At 38.1% G+C, this 18,771-nt stretch overlaps 1 protein-coding gene across 1 annotated transcript in view; it reads left to right on the top strand.

The window, feature by feature from the left end:
* Positions 1–3,452: 3,452 nt before the first annotated feature.
* The window catches only part of NARS2 (asparaginyl-tRNA synthetase 2, mitochondrial), a 130,983-nt gene continuing 115,664 nt past the window's right edge, over positions 3,453–18,771 (top strand). The window contains exon 1 of the mRNA XM_064492754.1: positions 3,453–3,563. The gene's annotated coding sequence lies outside the window, so the exon portion shown is untranslated. The remainder of the gene's footprint in view (positions 3,564–18,771) is intronic.

Genomic DNA, 18,771 nt, shown 5'->3' with positions numbered 1-18,771 from the left:
AAGGGAAGGAGGAGCAGGTAGAGGAAGAACAGGAGGGAGAATGTTTCTTTTCAACTACTTAGTAAGTCTGAAATACGCTTCATACAGAAAAGGCAGGACACATTTTTTATTCCTTCTGCCCATTTTAAAAATCAATTTTCAAGTAAATTGATGCCCTAGTTGTTTTATATATATATAAACAAATAATCACCATATATACATATATAGAGAGAGTCAGTCTAAAAATAAGGATTTTTTCAGGTATCATCATGAACTAATGAATTTTTACAATGTGATGCATTTCTTTTCTTTTTTTTTTTTTTTTTTTTGGTGCATTTCTTTCAGTCTATTGCATTTTGATGTCTTAGGCCACTTGGCTCCTATGTCCCTTTGACATGACCCCGATAGTTAGTCCTATATGGAGCTTCTTTGCTTTGTGACAGAACAGGATATCCCAAGCTCACTTTATACAGTTCATACCCCAGAATTAGAGTCAGTCATTTCCCCAAAGATTTCCTGGTTCCTTTTATTAAGAAATTGTATTTAGATACAACAGTTGGGAAATACACATGCTCATGGTTATGGGGTTTTTGTGGCTTCTAGACCTTTTCATTGAACAGAGCTAGAAAAATTATATTTTTTAAATGTAGAGGAAAATCATAAATTCTTACTGTATTTCTAATTGGAATATAAAATTACATGGTGTTTGTGTAACTTCTTTGATTTTTATACTTGGTTATCTTTCCTCGTAAGTTGAAAATCTTGATTTCACATTAACATAATTGCTTAAGTATCTCCTAACAGTTTCAACGTGACAACAACAATAAGACAATAACAATAAGTTTAAGACATCTTTGCAGTACTTTTTGTTTTTGTTTTTGTTGTAGTGTTTTACATTATTAGAAGAAAGTTTTTCCTCCATATAGTTATGCTGCCTTCTTAGTATAGTTGAGCTCATTTGTTTCAATTTGTTTCCTGTTGTTAAGGGCTGATATTATTCTTTCTTCATTTAACTTCATTTTTTTTAAACCATGTAACACATTTACATGATTCTAAGGTTAAAACTATATAATGACCTAAATTTACAAAATTTCACTTCTGTGTCTTATCTCTTCTCCACCCCGTTTGTTCCATCCCCAGAGCAACTTTTCACCTGTGTAAAAGCTTGTGTCTGTTTCTGTGAAATGTGTGTTCTTGTCTTTTGCCATTTTTCTGAAGAATTGTTGCTCTTTTTTGAAGATGTCTAAGCCTTTATTTATGATTTCAGTAGCAAATATTTTCCTAATTGTCACTTGTCTTCTAGGTTTGCTTGTGATATTTTGCTGTGCAAAAAAAACTTAATATAGAGTCAAATTTATCAATTTTTTTGTTACTGCTTCTAGATTTTGAGTCAAGGGAAAGTTTTTCTTCATCCAGGTTATTAAAGTAGAAGGAACATTTAAACTGAATATTTAAACTGTAATTGACAAGTTGGAGGAGGCTCAATTTGTATGTACTAGTTTGAGAATTAAAAACTAGGGGCCCAATCTTAGGGAGACCCCACACACACACTTTTATGAAATTTGCCTTCATGAACCCCACTAGGTTCTCAGAGTGAAAATCAGAGAAAAATCCTGTTATGCTTCCAGGATGGGGAGGAGAAAAGTAACCGTTATGAAATACACCCAGAGCCTTCTGTTCTTAACAAAAGCCTGCCCCCAAAGAAAGTTCTTTTACCAGAGCCAAACCTACCTGGAGGAGGGAAAATACCCAACTCCAGCCCCTTCAACACTTTTTGTCTCACCTCAGGGGGAAAAAGGCTGAGAATTACTTGTGATAGTCATAGTCTCAGGACACAGGCTCACTAAAGGACTGAGACCTAATGTTAGAACTGTGGAATGCCCTCCCCAGCCACCACCTGATCACCACATTACTCAGGCTTCTGTATAATAACAACAGAGGATTACTCCTGAGAGAACTGCAAAGCTCAGGCTATTTAAGAAAGAGTCTCCAGAGAATTTCAAAGACAGCAGGGTAGACAAAAGCAAGGACAGTAGGGGAAATTTTAGCCTCTAATACTTACAGCAAACAGTAAACATAGTCTAAATCTTAGATAAACATAAAACCTCATGATAAAATCTTAACTCAGTTCTTTTTACCGAATACATCATACCCATCTTTCCACACACACACGAAAAAAAGCATGCTAAAAGATACAAACATAGTCCAAAGAGACAAACCAAGCTTCAAACCAGACTCATATATGAAAGAAATTCTGGAACTATCAGGCTAGGAATTTAAAATAACTATGATTTTTTAATGTTGATTTGTATGAAGTGTTTACATACCTTGGATATTAACCCCTCTTAGTTGTATTATGTGCGAGTATTTTCTCCCATTCAGTATGTTGTCTTTTCATTTTGTCGATGGTTTCCTTCGCTCTGCAAAAGCTTTTAAGATTAATTAGGTCCCGTTAGCTTGTTTTTACTACTTCTTTTGCCTTAGGAGACAGATCTAAAACAATAGTGCTGCGATTTATGTCAAATAGTGTTCTGCCTATGTTCTCTTCTAGGGGTTTTGTAGTTTCAGGTCTTACATTTAGGTCTTTAATTCCTTCTGAGCTTATTTTTGTATATGGGGTGAGGTAATATTCTAATCTCATTCTTTCACACAAAGCTGTCCCGTTTTCCCAGCATCTCTTATTGAAGAGACTGTCGTTTCTCCATCATGTATTCTTGCCTCCTTTGTTGTCAATTAATTGACTGTAGCCTTATTTCTGGGCTCTCTGTTCTGTTCCACTGATCTATGTGTCGTTTTCGTGCCAGCACTGTGGTTATATGATGACTGTAGCTTTGTAGTATAGTCTGAAGTCTGAGAGGGTGATAAGTCCAGCTTTGTTCTTTTTTCTCAAGGAAAAAGGAAAGAATCAACAAGTTTTAAAATGTGTCAATAGAAACTTCCCGAACTGAAAAGCAAAGAGAAAAAAATGAAAAAATGGGTGGAATACCCAAGAACTGTGAGACAACTACAAAAGGTGTAACAATATGTGTAATGGAACACCATAAGAAGAAGAAAGAGAGGAAGGAACAGAAGAAATATTTGAAGTAACTAATGGCTGAGAATCTTCCAAAAGTAGTAACAGACGTCATATCAGGTCCAGGAAGCCCAGAGAACATCAACCATGATAAATTCCAAAAAATCTACACCCAGGCACATTATGTTGAAACTGCGGAAAATCAAAGACAAAGAGAAAATTTTGAACTAAGCCAGAAGGGGAAAACACTTAGTTTAGAGGAATAGAGATAAGAATTATATCAGACTATTCTTCAGATACTGTGCAAGCAAGAAGAGAGGAAAGTGAAGTTTTTTAAGTACTAAAAGAAAAACACCACGAATCAAGAATTCTGTGTCCAGGGAACACTTATCCTTAGAAGGGGAAGGAGAAATAAAGACTTCCTCAGACAAATGAAAAGTGAAGGAATTTGTCACCAGTAGACCTGAATTGCAAGAAATGTCTAAAGCTCTCCAGAGAGCAGGAAGTGATACAGGGTAGAAACTCAGATCTACATAAAAAAGGAAGAACATGAAAGAAGGAATAAGTGAAGGTAAAGTAACATTTTTATCATTCTTATTCTTTTTTTTTAACATTTTTTATTGATTTATAATCATTTTACAATGTTGTGTCAAATTCCAGTGTTCAGCACAATTTTTCAGTTATTCATGGACATATACACACTCATTGTCACATTTTTTTCTCTGTGAGTTATCATAACATTTTGTGTATATTTCCCTGTGCTATACAGTGTAGTCTATTCTACAATTTTGAAATCCCATTCTATCCCTTCCCACCCTCCACCCCCCTGGTAACCACAAGTCTGTATTCTCTGTCTGTGAGTCTATTTCTGTCCTTTATTTACGCTTTGTTTTTGTTTGTTTGTTTGTTTTTGTTTTTGTTTTTTAGATTCCACATATGAGCGATCTCATATGGTATTTTTCTTTCTCTTTCTGGCTTACTTCACTTAGAATGACATTCTCCAGGAGCATCCATGTTGCTGCAAATGGCATTATGTTGTCGGTTTTTATGGCTGAGTAGTATTCCATTGTATAAATATACCACATCTTCTTTATCCAGTCACCTGTTGATGGACATTTAGGCTGTTTCCATGTTTTGGCTATTGTAAATAGTGCTGCTATGAACATTGGGGTGCAGGTGTCATCCTGAAGTAGATTTCCTTCTGGATACAAGCCCAGGAGTGGGATTCCTGGGTCATATGGTAAGTCTATTCCTAGTCTTTTGAGGAAATCTCCACACTGTTTTCCATAGTGGCTGCACCAAACTGCATTCCCACCAGCAGTGTAGGAGGGTTCCCCTTTCTCCACAGCCTCTCCAGCATTTGTCATTTGTAGATTTTTGAATGACGGCCATTCTGACTGGTGTGAGGTGATACCTCATTGTAGTTTTGATTTGCATTTCTCTGATAATTAGTGACACTGAGCATTTTTTCATGTGCTTTTTGATCATTTGTATGTCTTCCTTGGAGAATTGCTTGTTTAGGTCTTCTGCCCATTTTTGGATTGGGTTGTTTATTTTTTTCTTACTGAGCCGTATGAGCTGCTTATATATTCTGGAGATCAAGCCTTTGTCGGTTTCACTTGCAAAAATTTTCTCCCATTCCGTAGGTTTTCTTCTTGTTTTATTTCTGGTTTCCTTTGCTGTGCAGAAGCTTGTAAGTTTCATTAGGTCCCATTTGTTTATTCTTGCTTTTATTTCTTCTAGGAGAAAATTTTTTAAATGTATGTCAGATAATGTTTTGCCTATGTTTTCCTCTAGGAGGTTTATTGTATCTTGTCTTATGTTTAAGTCTTTAATCCATTTTGAGTTGATTTTTGTATATGGTGTAAGGGAGTGTTCTAGCTTCATTGTTTTACATGCTGCTGTCCAGTTTTCCCAACACCATTTGCTGAAGAGACTGTCTTTATTCCAATGTATATTCTTGCCTCCTTTGTCAAAGATGAGTTGACCAAAAGTTTGTGGGTTCATTTCTGGGCTCTCTATTCTGTTCCATTGGTCTATATGTCTGTTTTGGTATCAATACCATGCTGTCTTGATGACTGTAGCTCTATAGTATTGTCTGAAGTCTGGGAGAGTTATTCCTCCAGCCTCTTTCTTTCTCTTCAGTAATGCTTTGGCAATTCTAGGTCTTTGATGGTTCCATATGAATTTTATTATGATTTGTTCTAGTTCTGTGAAATATGTCCTGGGTAATTTGATAGGGATTGCATTAAATCTGTAGATTGCCTTGGGCAGTGTGATCATTTTGACAATATTGATTCTTCCAATCCAAGAGCATGGGATATCTTTCCATTTTTTAAAGTCTTCTTTAATTTCCTTCATCAATGGTTTATAGTTTTCTGTGTATAATTCTTTTACCTCCTTGGTTAGATTTATTCCCAGATATTTTATTACTTTGGGTGCTATTTTAAAGGGGATTGTTTCTTTACTTTCTTTTTCTGTTGATTCATCGTTAGTGTAAAGAAATGCAACTGATTTTTGAACGTTAATTTTGTAACCTGCTACCTTGCTGAATTCTTCAATCAGCTCTAGTAGCTTTTGTGTGGACCTTTTAGGGTTTTCTATATATAGTAACATGTCATCAGCATATAATGACACTTTTACCTCTTCTTTTCCAATTTGGATCCCTTTTATTTCTTTCTCTTGCCTGACTGCTGTGGCTAGGACTTCCAGGACTATGTTGAATAGGAGTGGTGATAGTGGGCATCCTTGTCTTGTCCCAGATTTTAGTGGGAAGCTTTTGAGTTTTTCACCGTTGAGTACTATGCTGGCTGTAGGTTTGTCATATATAGCTTTTATTATGTTGAGATATGTTCCCTCTATACCCACTTTGGCGAGAGTTTTTATCATAAATGGGTGTTGAATTTTATCAAATGCTTTTTCTGCATCGATTGAGATGATCATGTGGTTTTTGTCCTTTCTCTTGTTGATGTGATGTATTACACTGATTGATTTGCGTATGTTGAACCAGCCTTGTGTCCCTGGGATGAACCCCACTTGGTCATGATGTATAATCTTTTTTATGTGTTGTTGGATTCTATTTGCTAAAATTTTGGTGAGGATTTTGGCGTCTATGTTCATCAGTGATATTGGCGTATAATTCTCTTTTTTTGTAGTGTCTTTGCCTGGTTTTGGTATCAGGGTGATGGTGGCTTCATAGAATGAGTTTGGGAGTATTCCCTCCTTTTCAATCGTCTGGAAGAGTTTGAGAAGGACTAGTATGAGTTCTTCTTTGTATGTTTGGTAGAATTCCCCGGTGAAGCCGTCCGGTCCTGGACTTTTATTTGTAGGGAGGTTTTTAATTGCTATTTCTATTTCCTTTCTAGTCATCGGATTGTTCAAGTGTTCAGATTCTTCTTGATTCAGTTTTGGTGGACAGTATGTTTCCAGAAACTTGTCCATCTTCTCTAGGTTATCCAGTTTGGTTCCATATAGTTTTTCATAATATTCTCGTATGATATTCTGTATTTCTATTTTGTTTGTTGTAATTTCTCCATTTTCCTTTCTTATTTTGCTAATTTGTGCTCTCTCTTTTTTCTTCTTTGTGAGTTTGGCCAGAGGTTTGTCGATTTTATTTACTTTTTCAAAAAACCAGCTTTTGGTTTGGTTGATTTTTTCTTTGGTCTTGTTAATCTCTATTGTATTTAATTCCTCTCTGATCTTTATTACTTCCTTCCTTCTGCTGCTTTTTGGGGCTTTTTGTTCTTCTTTTTCTAATTCATTCAGGTGGTGGGTTAAATTGTTTATTTGAGATTGTTCTTCTTTTTTGAGGAAGGCCTGTATCTCTATAAACTTCCCTCTTAGCACTGCCTTTGCTGTGTCCCATAGGTTTTGAGTGGTTGTGCTTTCATTATCATTTGTCTCAAGGTATTTTTTAATTTCAGCTTTGATTTCCTCATTGATCCATTGTTTTTTCAATAACATATTGTTTAATCTCCATGCTTTCCTTTGTTTCTCCTTTGTTTCTCTGTTGTTGATTTCCAGTTTCATGGCATTGTGGTCAGTAAAGATGCTTGAGATAATTTCTATCTTCTTAAAATTGTTGAGGTTTCTTTTGTGTCCAAGTACATGATCGATCCTGGAAAATGTTCCATGTGCACTTGAAAAGAATGTATATCCTATTTTTGGGGGGTGTAATGCTCTGAAAATATCCACCAAATCTAGTTTTCCTATTGTAGTATTTAATTTCTCTGTTGCCTTGTTTATTTTCTGTCTGGAAGATCTGTCTAGTGATGTTAATGCAGTGTTAAAATCTCCAACTATGATTGTATTCCCATCAATATCCCCCTTTATCTCTGTTAGTAATTCTTGTATGTACTTAGGTGCTCCTATATTGGGTGCATATATATTAACGAGTGTAATATCCTCATCTTGTATCACTCCTTTAATCATTATAAAATGTCCTTCTTTATCTTTATGGCCTTTGTTTTAAAGTCTATTTTCTCTGAAATCAGTACTGCAACACCTGCTTTTTTGGCTTTTCCATTTGCATGGAATATCCTTTTCCATCCTTTCACTCTCAATCTATATGTGTCCTTCTCCCTAAAGTGGGTCTCTAGTATGCAGCATATTGAAGGTTCTTGCTTTATTATCCAGTCTGCCACTCTATGTCTTTTGACTGGAGCATTTAGTCCATTAACATTTACAGTAATTAATGATAGATGTGTGTTTATTGCCATTTTGAACTTATCTTTGCAGTTGAATTGGTATATCCTGTTTGTTCGTTTCTTCTTCCTTTTGTGGTTTGGTAATTTTCCTTTGTATTATCATGGATTTTATTTAATTTTTGTGACTCCTTTGTAAATTTTTGGCTTGTGGTTACCCTTTTTTGTAAATCTATCAACCCACTACTATAACTGTTTTTATTAAACTGATAGTAACATGATCTCAAACCCATCCTACAGTTAAAAAAATTTTAAAAAGAAAGAAAAAAATATTCTGTATTTCCCTGCCTCCCTCTCCCACTCTCAGTGATTTGTATGTCTTCTTTTATAATTTAATGTTTACTTTATTTGTAATTCATGAGTTATCACCTTTCCAGTTGTGTGTTTCTGATTTCTGTAGCATCCTGCTGCTTTTCTATTTAGAATAGCCCTTTCAATATTTCTTTTAGCATGGGTTTAGTGTTGCTAAACTCCTGCAGCTTTTTTTTTTTTTTTTGTCTGTGAAACTCTTTATTTCTCCTTCTATCCTCAAGGATAGCCTTGCTGGATAAAGGATCCTAGGCTGCATCTTTTTTTCATTCAGGGCTTTGAATATATCTTGCCACTCCCTTCTGGCCTGTAGTGTTTGTGTAGAGAAATCAGCTGAGAGCCTTATGGGGGTTCCCTTGTAACTTACTCTTTGCTTTTCTCTTGCTGCCTTTAGAATCATTTCTTTATCCTTGACTCTGGCCATCTTGATTATGATATGTCTTGGTGTGGGTCTATTTGGGTTCTTCCTGTTTGGGACCCTCTGAGCTTCCTGTACTTGGATACCTGATTCCTTCTTTAAGTTTGGGAAGTTTTCAGTCATGATTTCTTCAAAAACCTTTTCAATCCCCTTTGATCTTTCTTCTCCTTCTGGGACCCCTATTAGGCGAAGATTGGGACACTTTATATTATCCCATAGGTCCCTTATGCTATTTTCATTATTATTTATTTGCTTCTCTTGTAGTTCTTCTGAATGGGTGCTTTCTATTGCCCTGTCTTCTAGATCACTAATTCGTTCCTCTGCATTATCTAGTCGGCTTTGCACAGCTATTAGATCATTCCTCATCTCTGTCAATGAGTTTACCCATTCTACTTGGCTCTTCTTTATAGCTTCAGTTTCATTTTTGACATATTTTATATCTCTAAACACTATCTCTTTTAATTCCTTCAGCAATTCGATCACTCCTTTTTTGAAATCTTGATCTAGTAGGCTATCGATGTCTATTTCGTTGATCTTTCTTTCAGGGGATTTCTCTTGTTCTTTTAATTGGGAAAGGTACTTCTGCTTCTTCATCTTGCTCATACCTCTTTGGCACTGTGGTTTATGGAGTATCAGTTGTTTATTTTGGTCCTTAAGGATTTTATCTATCTGATGCCTATTTAGGAATAGAACTTAGGAAAAAAAGAAAAAAAAATAAGAGAGAGAGAGAAAGAATTTTAAAAGAAGGGAGAAAGAGGGTTTGAAAACAGTGTATAATGAATAATAGAAGAGTGAGTTGAAGCAGAGTATTAATCGGGTTGAGACGTCCTTTTAAAACCTTTACAAAAAAGGGGGGGGGAGATGAATAGATGTATTTGAAACCTGTGTCTAATCAATAGCAGGGCATCAAAACCCAAGAGAAATAGAAATGAATTAAGAAGTAAAAATGAATTAAGAGAGTAATAGAAAATAGAACAGGTAAAAACAGATTTAAAAAAAAAAGAGGGGGGGTTTGTCGGTGTTCTCCTGGAGTCTGTGTGCTTTTAATGTGAAGTCTTTCTGTCTACGTCCTGTTTTGGGAGCTCAGCTTGCTGTTTTCAGAGGCCCTCCGTTGGCGCCCTCTTCTGTGCTGCTCCCAGCACCTGTTGGCAAGCAGATGGCGCCTCCTCCTAACACTGGGTCAGGTGCAGCTCTCTGCTGTGGGCGGGCGGGTCGCTGCCCCTCCGGTTGCCGCAGTCAGATGTTGCAGACTGGCTGGGTAGGAGGGCGGGTCGTGCCCCCTCCCAGCACATCGGTCAGGGGCTGTGTTCCTGCCCGAAAGGCGGGGGGCCGTTCTCGCTCTACCTGCACCGCCGCCGGTAGCTCCGCTGCTCTGTGCGGCTGCCTGCTCCGCCCTGGTCGGCGCGGAGGGTCGGCGCTCCGCGGGTGGGCTCGGGGAAGACCGAGGGACAGCCCTGTCCCTGCTCCGAGCCAAAACCCAGCTCCTTGTTTGTCTTTGTGGAGCAAGTTCTCTGAGGGACCAGGATGGAAGGATCCTATCTGCCCCGGGCTGCAGGCCAGTCTCAGTCTGGCCTTTGAGGCTGCTAAGCCCTTCGGTGGGGATGCAGGTTTCGCCCCCGCCCCCGCCTGAGTGCTCAGCGCGGAGGATATGGCGGCTGTGCCTGAGCCCCGCCTCTCTTCCCCCGAAAACTTTCCGTGGGTTTTCAGAGATGGGGGTGTGCACCCTTCCCCCGAGAGCACATCAACCTTGCTGTTTTATGGAGGGCCCAGGTTGTTCTGCCCTGTGCACCCACAGCCACTGCGCGCAGCCCCTTGCAGTCCCCCGGCGCTGCCTCCGTGCAGCCGCCCCCGTCCTCCGCCCGGCTTGTGCAGCCTGGCCCTGCCCGCGGCTGCCAGCCCGCATCTCCGGCTGGGTGTCGGGGGGACGCTCTGTGCCCGTTTAACTTAGTTCTGTTAGTCAAGGGCTGCTCTGTACAGATCCTAGCCTCGGAGGCTCCCCCTCCGTCCCGCTGGCCTCTCAGTTGGAGAGGGGAGACCCAGCGAGCGAGCGCCAGTCCTCCTTTGCCGCTCCCTCCCCACGGGACCCGTCCCGCGCTGCTTTGCCTTTTGTTCTTTCTTTTTTCCTTTTCGCCTACCAGATTTTTGGCGTCTTTATCTTTTGAAGAGGGCGATGTTCTGTCGGAGTTCCACAGGTGCTCTGGTTGGCTGAGTGGGTCTGTAGATGTGGGTCTTGGTGTATTTGTGGGAGAGGGTGACCTGCGAGTGTCCTTCTACTCCGCCATCTTCTCCGTCTCCCCATTCTTATTCTTAATTGAGCTAACGGATAGTAATTTGTTCATATTAATAGAGGTGTACCTCAGAAATAGTGCAGCTTCAGTCCCAGACCACCGTCACAAAGTGGGTATGACAGTAAAGTGAGTCTCAGGAGTTTTTTGGCTTCCCAGTGTTTAAGGAAGTTATGTTTATGCTGTACTGTGTAAGTGCAGCGCTAAATGTGCTGTAGCATTATGTTCAGAAAATGTACATACCTTAATTAAAAAATACTTTATTGCTAAGAAACGCCAACCATCATCTGAGCCTTCAGCGAGTTGTGGTAGTAACGTCAGCAGTCACTGATCACACATCACCGTAACAAATATAGTAGTAGTGAAAATTGTGAAATATTGTGAGAATTACCAAAATAGGGCACAGAGACAGAAGGCAAACAAATGCTGCTGGGAAAGTGGCCCTGATAGACTTGCTCAACAAAGGATTGCCACTAACCTTCAATTTGTAAAAAACACGATCGCTGAAGCGCAATAAAATGAGATATGTCTGTAATATCAATAATGTATTCAGTGATTATAGCCTATAGATAAGTGAAGTGATTTACAGCAATGTTATAAGAGTGGAAGACAGACAAAGAACAAGAGAAACAAATGGAAAATAGTTATAAGTATGGGAGGTATTAAACCAATTATATCAATAATCACTTTCAATTTGTTCCAAGTGCATCAAAGAAAAGACAGACTGTCAGAATGTATAGAGAACAAGACCCAAGTATATGTTGTCTACGAGAAATTCACTTTAAATATAAAGACACAGGTGAAAAATAAAGGGATGGAGAAAGACATACCATGTAGATGCTAATCAAAAGAAAACTCGAGTAGCTACATTAGTTTTAGACAAAGCCAACTTGAGAGCAAAGAAACTTATCAGGGATAAAGGGGGCATTACATAATTATTAAAGATCAGTTCTCTAATAAATCTTAGCTTTTCAAATCAGCGTCTCTTTGGTTGTAAGCAGGGCGAAGGGAGTGGTGATGGAAAAGGATGTGAGAGGGGACTTGATTGTATAAGGTCATGAGAAAACTTTTAGGGGTGATATATTCACTATCTTGACGTTTGTAAAGGTTTCATGGGTGTATAGATATGTCAGAACTTGTCAAGTTGTATACTTTAAATTTATGTTGTTTGTTGTTTTCAACTCAAAGCTGTTTAAAAAAATTTTTTTAAATCGATGCCGTTATCGTCCTGCTCTGACTGGAAAACGTTATTCCTTTATCATGGTTAAGGAATTTGAAGCACAGAGAGGTTAAGTGACTTGCCCACGATCACAGAGCTAATAAGTAGCAGTGTCAGGATTTGAAGTTAATTTGCCTCTGAAGTCCATGCTCCTAACCACTTTGCCAGAGTAGACTAACCAAGGTCTGTGTTTCCATTGCCAGTTTTGGAGCTGGCCCAGAGGGGGCCCTCCAGTGAATGTTTGCTATTGTTGAAGTAACACTTGAGGACAGGGACACCCTCAAACAATTTAGACAGAGAAATTGTATAAAAGTGGTAAGTGATCTCAGTGTCACAGAAATCAGTGTACAGCTTCACAAGTATAACAGGGATGTGATGGGGACGACATGTGTGTCACATTGGAGGCTTTTGGGTCTGAAACTGGACTCTTTTGTTATAGTCTCCCTCCTTCCTGGGCCACGCCCACCCACACTGCCCACACTTGGCATCCACCTTCAGAACTCCAGTCCACACACACATTTTTTTAAATTGAACTATAGTTGATTTACAATATTGTGTTCATTTCAAGTACACAGCAAAGTGATTCAGAGCTATACACGTATATATATACATAATACATTTACTTTTTCACATTCTTTTCTATTATAGGTTGTTACAAGATATTAAATATAGTTCCCTGTGCTATGCAGTAAATCTTTGTTGTTTATCTATTTTATGTATTGTAGTGTGTATCTGTTAATCCCATACTCCTAATTTTTCCCTCCCCACGCCCCACCTTCCCCTTTGGTAGCCATGTTTGTTTTCAATGTCTGTGAGTCTGCTTCTATTTTGTAAATAAGTTCATTTGTATTATCTTTTAGATTCCACATATAAGTGATATTATATAATATTTGTCTTTTTTTAACTTACTTCACTTAGTATGATAATCTCTAGGTCCATCCATGTAGGTACAGATGGCAATATTTCATTCTTTTATGGCTGAGTAATAATCCATTGTTCACATTTTCTTTATGCATTTATCTGTTGATGGACATTTAGGTTGCTTCCACATCTTGACTATTGTACATAGTGACACTATGAACATTGGGGTGCATGTATCTTTTTGAATTAGAGTTTTCATCTTTTCTGGATATATGCCCAGGAGTGGGAATGCTGGATCATATAGTTAACTCTGTTTTTAGTTTTTTAAGGAACCTCCATGCTGTTTTCCATAGTAGCTGAACCCAGTTGCATTCCCACCAGTAGTGTAAGAGGGTTCCTTTTTCTCCACATCATCTTCAGCATTTATTATTTGTAGACTTTTTGATGGTGGCCGTTCTGACAGGTGTGCGGTGATACCTCACTACAGTTTTGATTTGCATTTCTCTAATAATTAGCAGTGTTGAGCATCTTTTATGTGCCTGCTGGCCATCTGTATATCTTTGGAGAAATGTATATTTAGGTCTTCGGCCCATTTTTTGATTGGGTTGTTTGTTCTTTAGACAGTGACTTGTATGAGCTGTTTGTCTGTTTTGGAAATTAAGCCCTTGTCAGTCATATAGTTTGCAAATATTTTCTCCCAGTCTGTAAGTTGTCTTTTTATTTTGTTTATGATTTCCTTTGCTGTGCAAAAGCTTAAAGTTTAATTGGGTTCCATTTGTTTTGGGGTTTTTTCCTTTTTATTGAAGTATAGTCAGTTACGATGTGTCAAGCTCTGGTGTACAGCATAATGTCCCAGTCCTACATATACATATGTATATTTGTTTTCATATTCTTTTTCATTAAAGATTATTACAAAATATTGAATATAGTTCCTTGTGCCATACAGAAGAAATTTCTTTTTTATCTATTTTTATATACAGTAGTTAATATTTGCAAATCTCAAACTCCAAAATTTATTCCTTCCTACTTCCTTTCCCCGGTAACCGTAAGATTGTTTACTATGTCTGCAAGTCTGTTTCTGTTTTGTAGATGAGTTCATGTCTTCTTTTTTCTTTTTATAGATTCCACATATGAGTGATATCATATGGTATTTTTCTTTCTCTTTCTGGCTTACTTAACTTAGAATTACAATCTCCAGGTCCATCCATGTTGCTGCAAGTGGCATTACTTTATTCTTTTTTATGGCTGAGTAGTATTCCTTTGTATAAATATACCACAACTTCTTTATCGAGTCCTCTGTTGGTAGACATTTAGGTTGTTTCCATGTCTTGGCTATTGTATTTAGTGCTGCTATGAACTTTGGGGTGCATGTATCTTTTTGAATTGGAGTTCCTTCTGGATATGTGCCCAGGAGTGGGATTGCTGGATCATATGGTAAGTCTGTTTTTAGTTTTGAGGAATCTCCATACTGTTTTCCATAATGGCTGCATCAAACTACATTCCCACCAATAGCGTAGGATGGTTCCCTTTTCTCCACACCCTCTCCAGCATTTATCATTTGTGGACTTTTGAATGATGGCCATTCTGACTGGTGTGAGGTGATACCTCATTGTTGTTTTGATTTGCCTTTCTCTGATAATTAGCGATATTGAACATTTTTTCATGTGCCTATTGGCCATTTGCATGTCTTCACTGGAGAATTGCTCGTTTAGATCTTCTGCTCATTTTTGTATTAGGTTGTTTGGTTTTTTGTTATTAAGTTGTATGAGCTATTTATATATTCTGGAAATTAAACCTTTGTCAGTTGCATCATTTGCAAATATTTTCTCCTATTCTGTAGGTTGTTGTCTTGTTTGCCTATGGTTTCTTTTGCTGTGCAAAAGCTTGTAAGTTTTATTAGGTCTCATTTGCTTATTTTTGCTTTTATTTCTTTTGCCTTAGGAGGCTGATCTAAGAAGATACTGATATGATTTATGTCAGAGAATGTTTTGCCTATGTTCTCTTCTAGGAGTTTTATGGTATCATGTCTATGTTTAGGTCTTTTAAGCCATTTTGAGTTTATTTTTGTATATGGTGTGAGAGAGTGTTTTGACTTCACTGATATACGTGTGGCTGTCCAGCTTTCCCAACACTACTTATTGAAGCAGCTGTCTTTTCTTCATTGTATATTCTTGCCTCCTTTTTCAAAGATTGACTGTAGTTATGTGGATTTACTTCTGGGCTCTCTGTTCTGCTCCATTGATCTATATGCCTGTTTTTGTGCCAATACCACACTTTTGATTACTGTAGCTTTGTAGTATTTTCTGAAGTCTGGGAGGGGTATGCCTCCCCAGCTTTGTTCTTTTTCCTCAGGATTGCTTAGGCATTTCTGGGTCTTTTGTGGCTTCATATGGATTTTAGGATTATTTCTTCTAGTTCTGTGAAAAATGTCATGGGTAATTTGATAGGGATTACATTAAATCTGTAGAAGGCTTTGGGTGGTATGGCCATTTTAACAAGATTAAGTCTTCCAATCCAAGAGCATGGAATAGCTTCCTGTTTCCTTGTGTCATCTTCAGTTTCCTTTATCAATGTTTTATAGTTACCAACATGCAAGTCTTTCACCTCCTTGGTCAACTTCATTCCTAGGGTTTTGTTTTTTGTTTTTTTGTTTTTTTTTTGAGGTGAATATAAACAGGATTTTTTTTTTACTTTCTTTTTCTAATTCATTGGTAGTGTAAAGAAATGCAATAGGTTTCTGTATATTAATCTTGATCCTGCTACCTTGATGAACTCATTTATTAGTTCTAATAGTTTTTGTGTGGAGTTTCTAGGGTTTTCTATATGGAGTATCATGTCATCTGCATATAACAACAATTGTACCTCTTCCCTTCCAATTTGGGTACTTTTTAAATTTCTTTTTCCTGTCTGATTGCTGTAGCTAGGACTTCTATACTATATCAGATAGAAGTGGTGAGAGTGGGCATCTTTGTCTTCTGGAATTTAGCAGGAAGACTTTCAACTTTTCACTGTTGAGAATTATGTTGGCTGTGGGTTTGTCATAAATGGCTTTTATGTTGAGATATGTTTCCTCTTTGCCACTTAGGTGAGAGTTTTTATCATGAATGGATATTGAATTTCATCAGATGCTTTTTCTGCAACTGCTGAGATGATCATGTGGTTTTTGTCTTTTCTTTGGGCGATATGATGAATCACACTGATTTTTGTATATTGAACCATCCTTATGACCCTGGAATGAATCAAACTTCATGGTGTGTGATCCTTTTTATGTGCTATTGGATTCAGTTTGCTAATACTTTGTTGAGCATTTTTACGTCTGTATTCATCAAAGATAGTGGTCTGTAATTTTCTTTTTTGATGGTGTCTTTGTCTAGTCTTGGTATCAGAGTGATGGAGGTTTCATAGAACAACTTCAGGAGTGTTCCCTCTAGTTCATGCTTTTGATACAATGATCAGGGAGTGTGTTAGGGAGACGAGTTGAGAAGTACATCTACCACAGATGAGAAGAAAGAGTACTGCAGTTTGGTGCATTCTGGAGTTGGACTACCCTGGGATTGAGAGCCAGTTCTGCCACCTGCTAGATATGTGACCTTGGGCAAGCCACTTAACTTCTTGATCTTCAGTTTTCCCAGATATAATTGGGGACAATGTACTTACCTTACAGAATTGTGAATTTGAATTGAGATTAGATACGTAGAGTGTCTTGCACAGGAACTGGCACATAACCGCATGCACGATAAATAGTGGTTGCTGTGATCATTGCACCAATGTTGTCATTCTGTGGAAAGAATTCCACACTGTACGTTGTGAGACCCTAGGCTAGATCACACAGTGAATTCATTGTTACCTTAGGAGATGTTTAAAAAGGAGTATATATGCCCCTTTATCATGTAGGGTGAATTTGGAGTGGTCCTACCAAAAGCAGGGGGATGCAGAAAATGATCTCAGGAGTTTATTCTGATGCTGATGTTCTGTGCTTTTAAATTTTGAAACTTCCACGGATGAACTGAGAGAGGAGGGAGTGGTAGAATGGCTAGCCAGCAGTAATCATTGTGAGCTCCCTTAAAGATAGAAACAAAGATGTCTTTGTTTATGTCCGTGCCCCTAAGACAAAGTCTGGTCCACAACAACTGTTCAGCAGACGTTTAGTAAATCAGTTAACCCCCTTGACAAGGCTTTCAGTTGTTGGTGGAAGGTCACAAGTTGTCCCTGTTCAGGATAGCTTAGGCTGAGGATGTATCCCAAGAGCCACAAATAATGTAGGTCTTTCTGTGTAGACTAGTCTTACCCACTCTCAGCTTAATCCAATTCAACATTACTTCAGCCCCTACTTATGTAAGTTACTTATGAACAACTTAACATGAAAGTTAAGTATTACAATCTTTTTACTAAATACAAATTAAATACTCTTATCAATAACAGATATCACAGCATACTTCTCCAGTTCTTCTCCTTCATAGACTGCTCACATCCCTCTTGGGGTCCCCAGCAAATGCTCAGCCAGCCCCCTGACTGAGCACAGGGGTCCATTGATTTGCTAGCACCTCCCTGTTACTCTGAAACTACTCATAATTGTTCCAAGCCTCAGCTCCCTCAATGCCATCTGAGCTCCTGGCTTTTGTGTATTTCCTCTTTGTCACCAGGTTCTGAACTGAAGCCACAAAACGGGAGATGTTATTTGCTCTGATTTTGTAGCTCCAGTTTTCCTCCCACCTCATGCTTATTTTTCATTTGACTTTTTACAAAAAGAGAAGGGAAAGGGCTCTAGATTTCTTGAAGGGGTGAGATACTTTTACCTTCAGAACTCCTTTTATAATGTCAATATTTTAAAACTATCAAACTAAACAAGACAGATTTTAAGCAGAGGTAACAGATTAGGAACATTGCAGTATGTTGCAGCTAAATGTCAGCACTGGGTAATGTCAGCATTCATCAGAATGGCCAGCAAAGAACTGAAATGATGTAGGAACTACATGGGTCCCTGACATTCAGGAGGTAATGTTGCATTAGCAGGTGTCAAAGTTAATAATGTTAGCCAACTAAACATAGCACCTCCTGAGTGTGTGTTGGACACTAGCTGATCAGCACTTATGTTAATCATGCTTTGGACAGTAGATATACAATCTACAGACACCCAGCTGGCATCAAGAAAGAAAACTGAATTTGTGTCCTGCTACTGCTGTTGAAGCCCTGACGCTGTCTCTTGTCGTACTTGAAATAAGTTCACTGACGATGTTCCATCTATACCCTGTACACATTTCTGTGGTTGGGACTTACTGCCATCTATTCTAGTTATTTGTCTGTCTCTCCCACACTGGCCTGTAAAACTGCAGGGGGTTGTGGTTTATTAATATCTGCCAGGCCTGCAATGGAGTAAGCAGGGGCTTGGGAGTGAAGAAAAAGATTTGAATCCACATCCTGGCTCTAGAACTTACTGTGTCATCGTGGACAAGTCTCCTAAGTTTCTGAGTTTCATCATACTGATCTGTAAAACAGATTTTAGTACCTCTCTGGAAGAGTTGATTAGGATTAAATGATACAACTTGTTATGTCATAAAGGTTCTTTGGTTGTAAACAGATAGAAGCTGTATCATTAAGATTCTTTGGTTATAAACAGCAGAGGTGAACTCTGGCTAATTTGAGAAGAAAGGACACGACAACTGAATGCCACATGTAATATGGGATTGGATCCTGGGTCAGACAGGGAAACTGATATAAATGACAGTATTGGGACAATGATTATAATCTGAAAAATGAATTGTATATTGTAAGATAGTATTAGTTAATCCTACATTTTCTGAATTTGATCATTATATTGTGGTTAAATAAGAAAAGACCCTTGTTCTTAGGAAATAAATAATGTATGATTTGGGGATAAAGGAGCATGTCTACAACTCTGAAATGGCTGAGGAAAAATTATACATATATATAGTGTGTATAGTATATACGTATAATGCACACATTCAGAGTGCAGTAGAGTAAAT

This window comes from Camelus dromedarius, chromosome 12 (genome assembly GCF_036321535.1).
Source record: "Camelus dromedarius isolate mCamDro1 chromosome 12, mCamDro1.pat, whole genome shotgun sequence".
NCBI lineage: Eukaryota > Metazoa > Chordata > Mammalia > Artiodactyla > Camelidae > Camelus > Camelus dromedarius.
The sequence above is the reverse complement of the archived record's forward strand: the minus strand, read 5'-3'. Positions and strand labels throughout refer to the sequence as shown.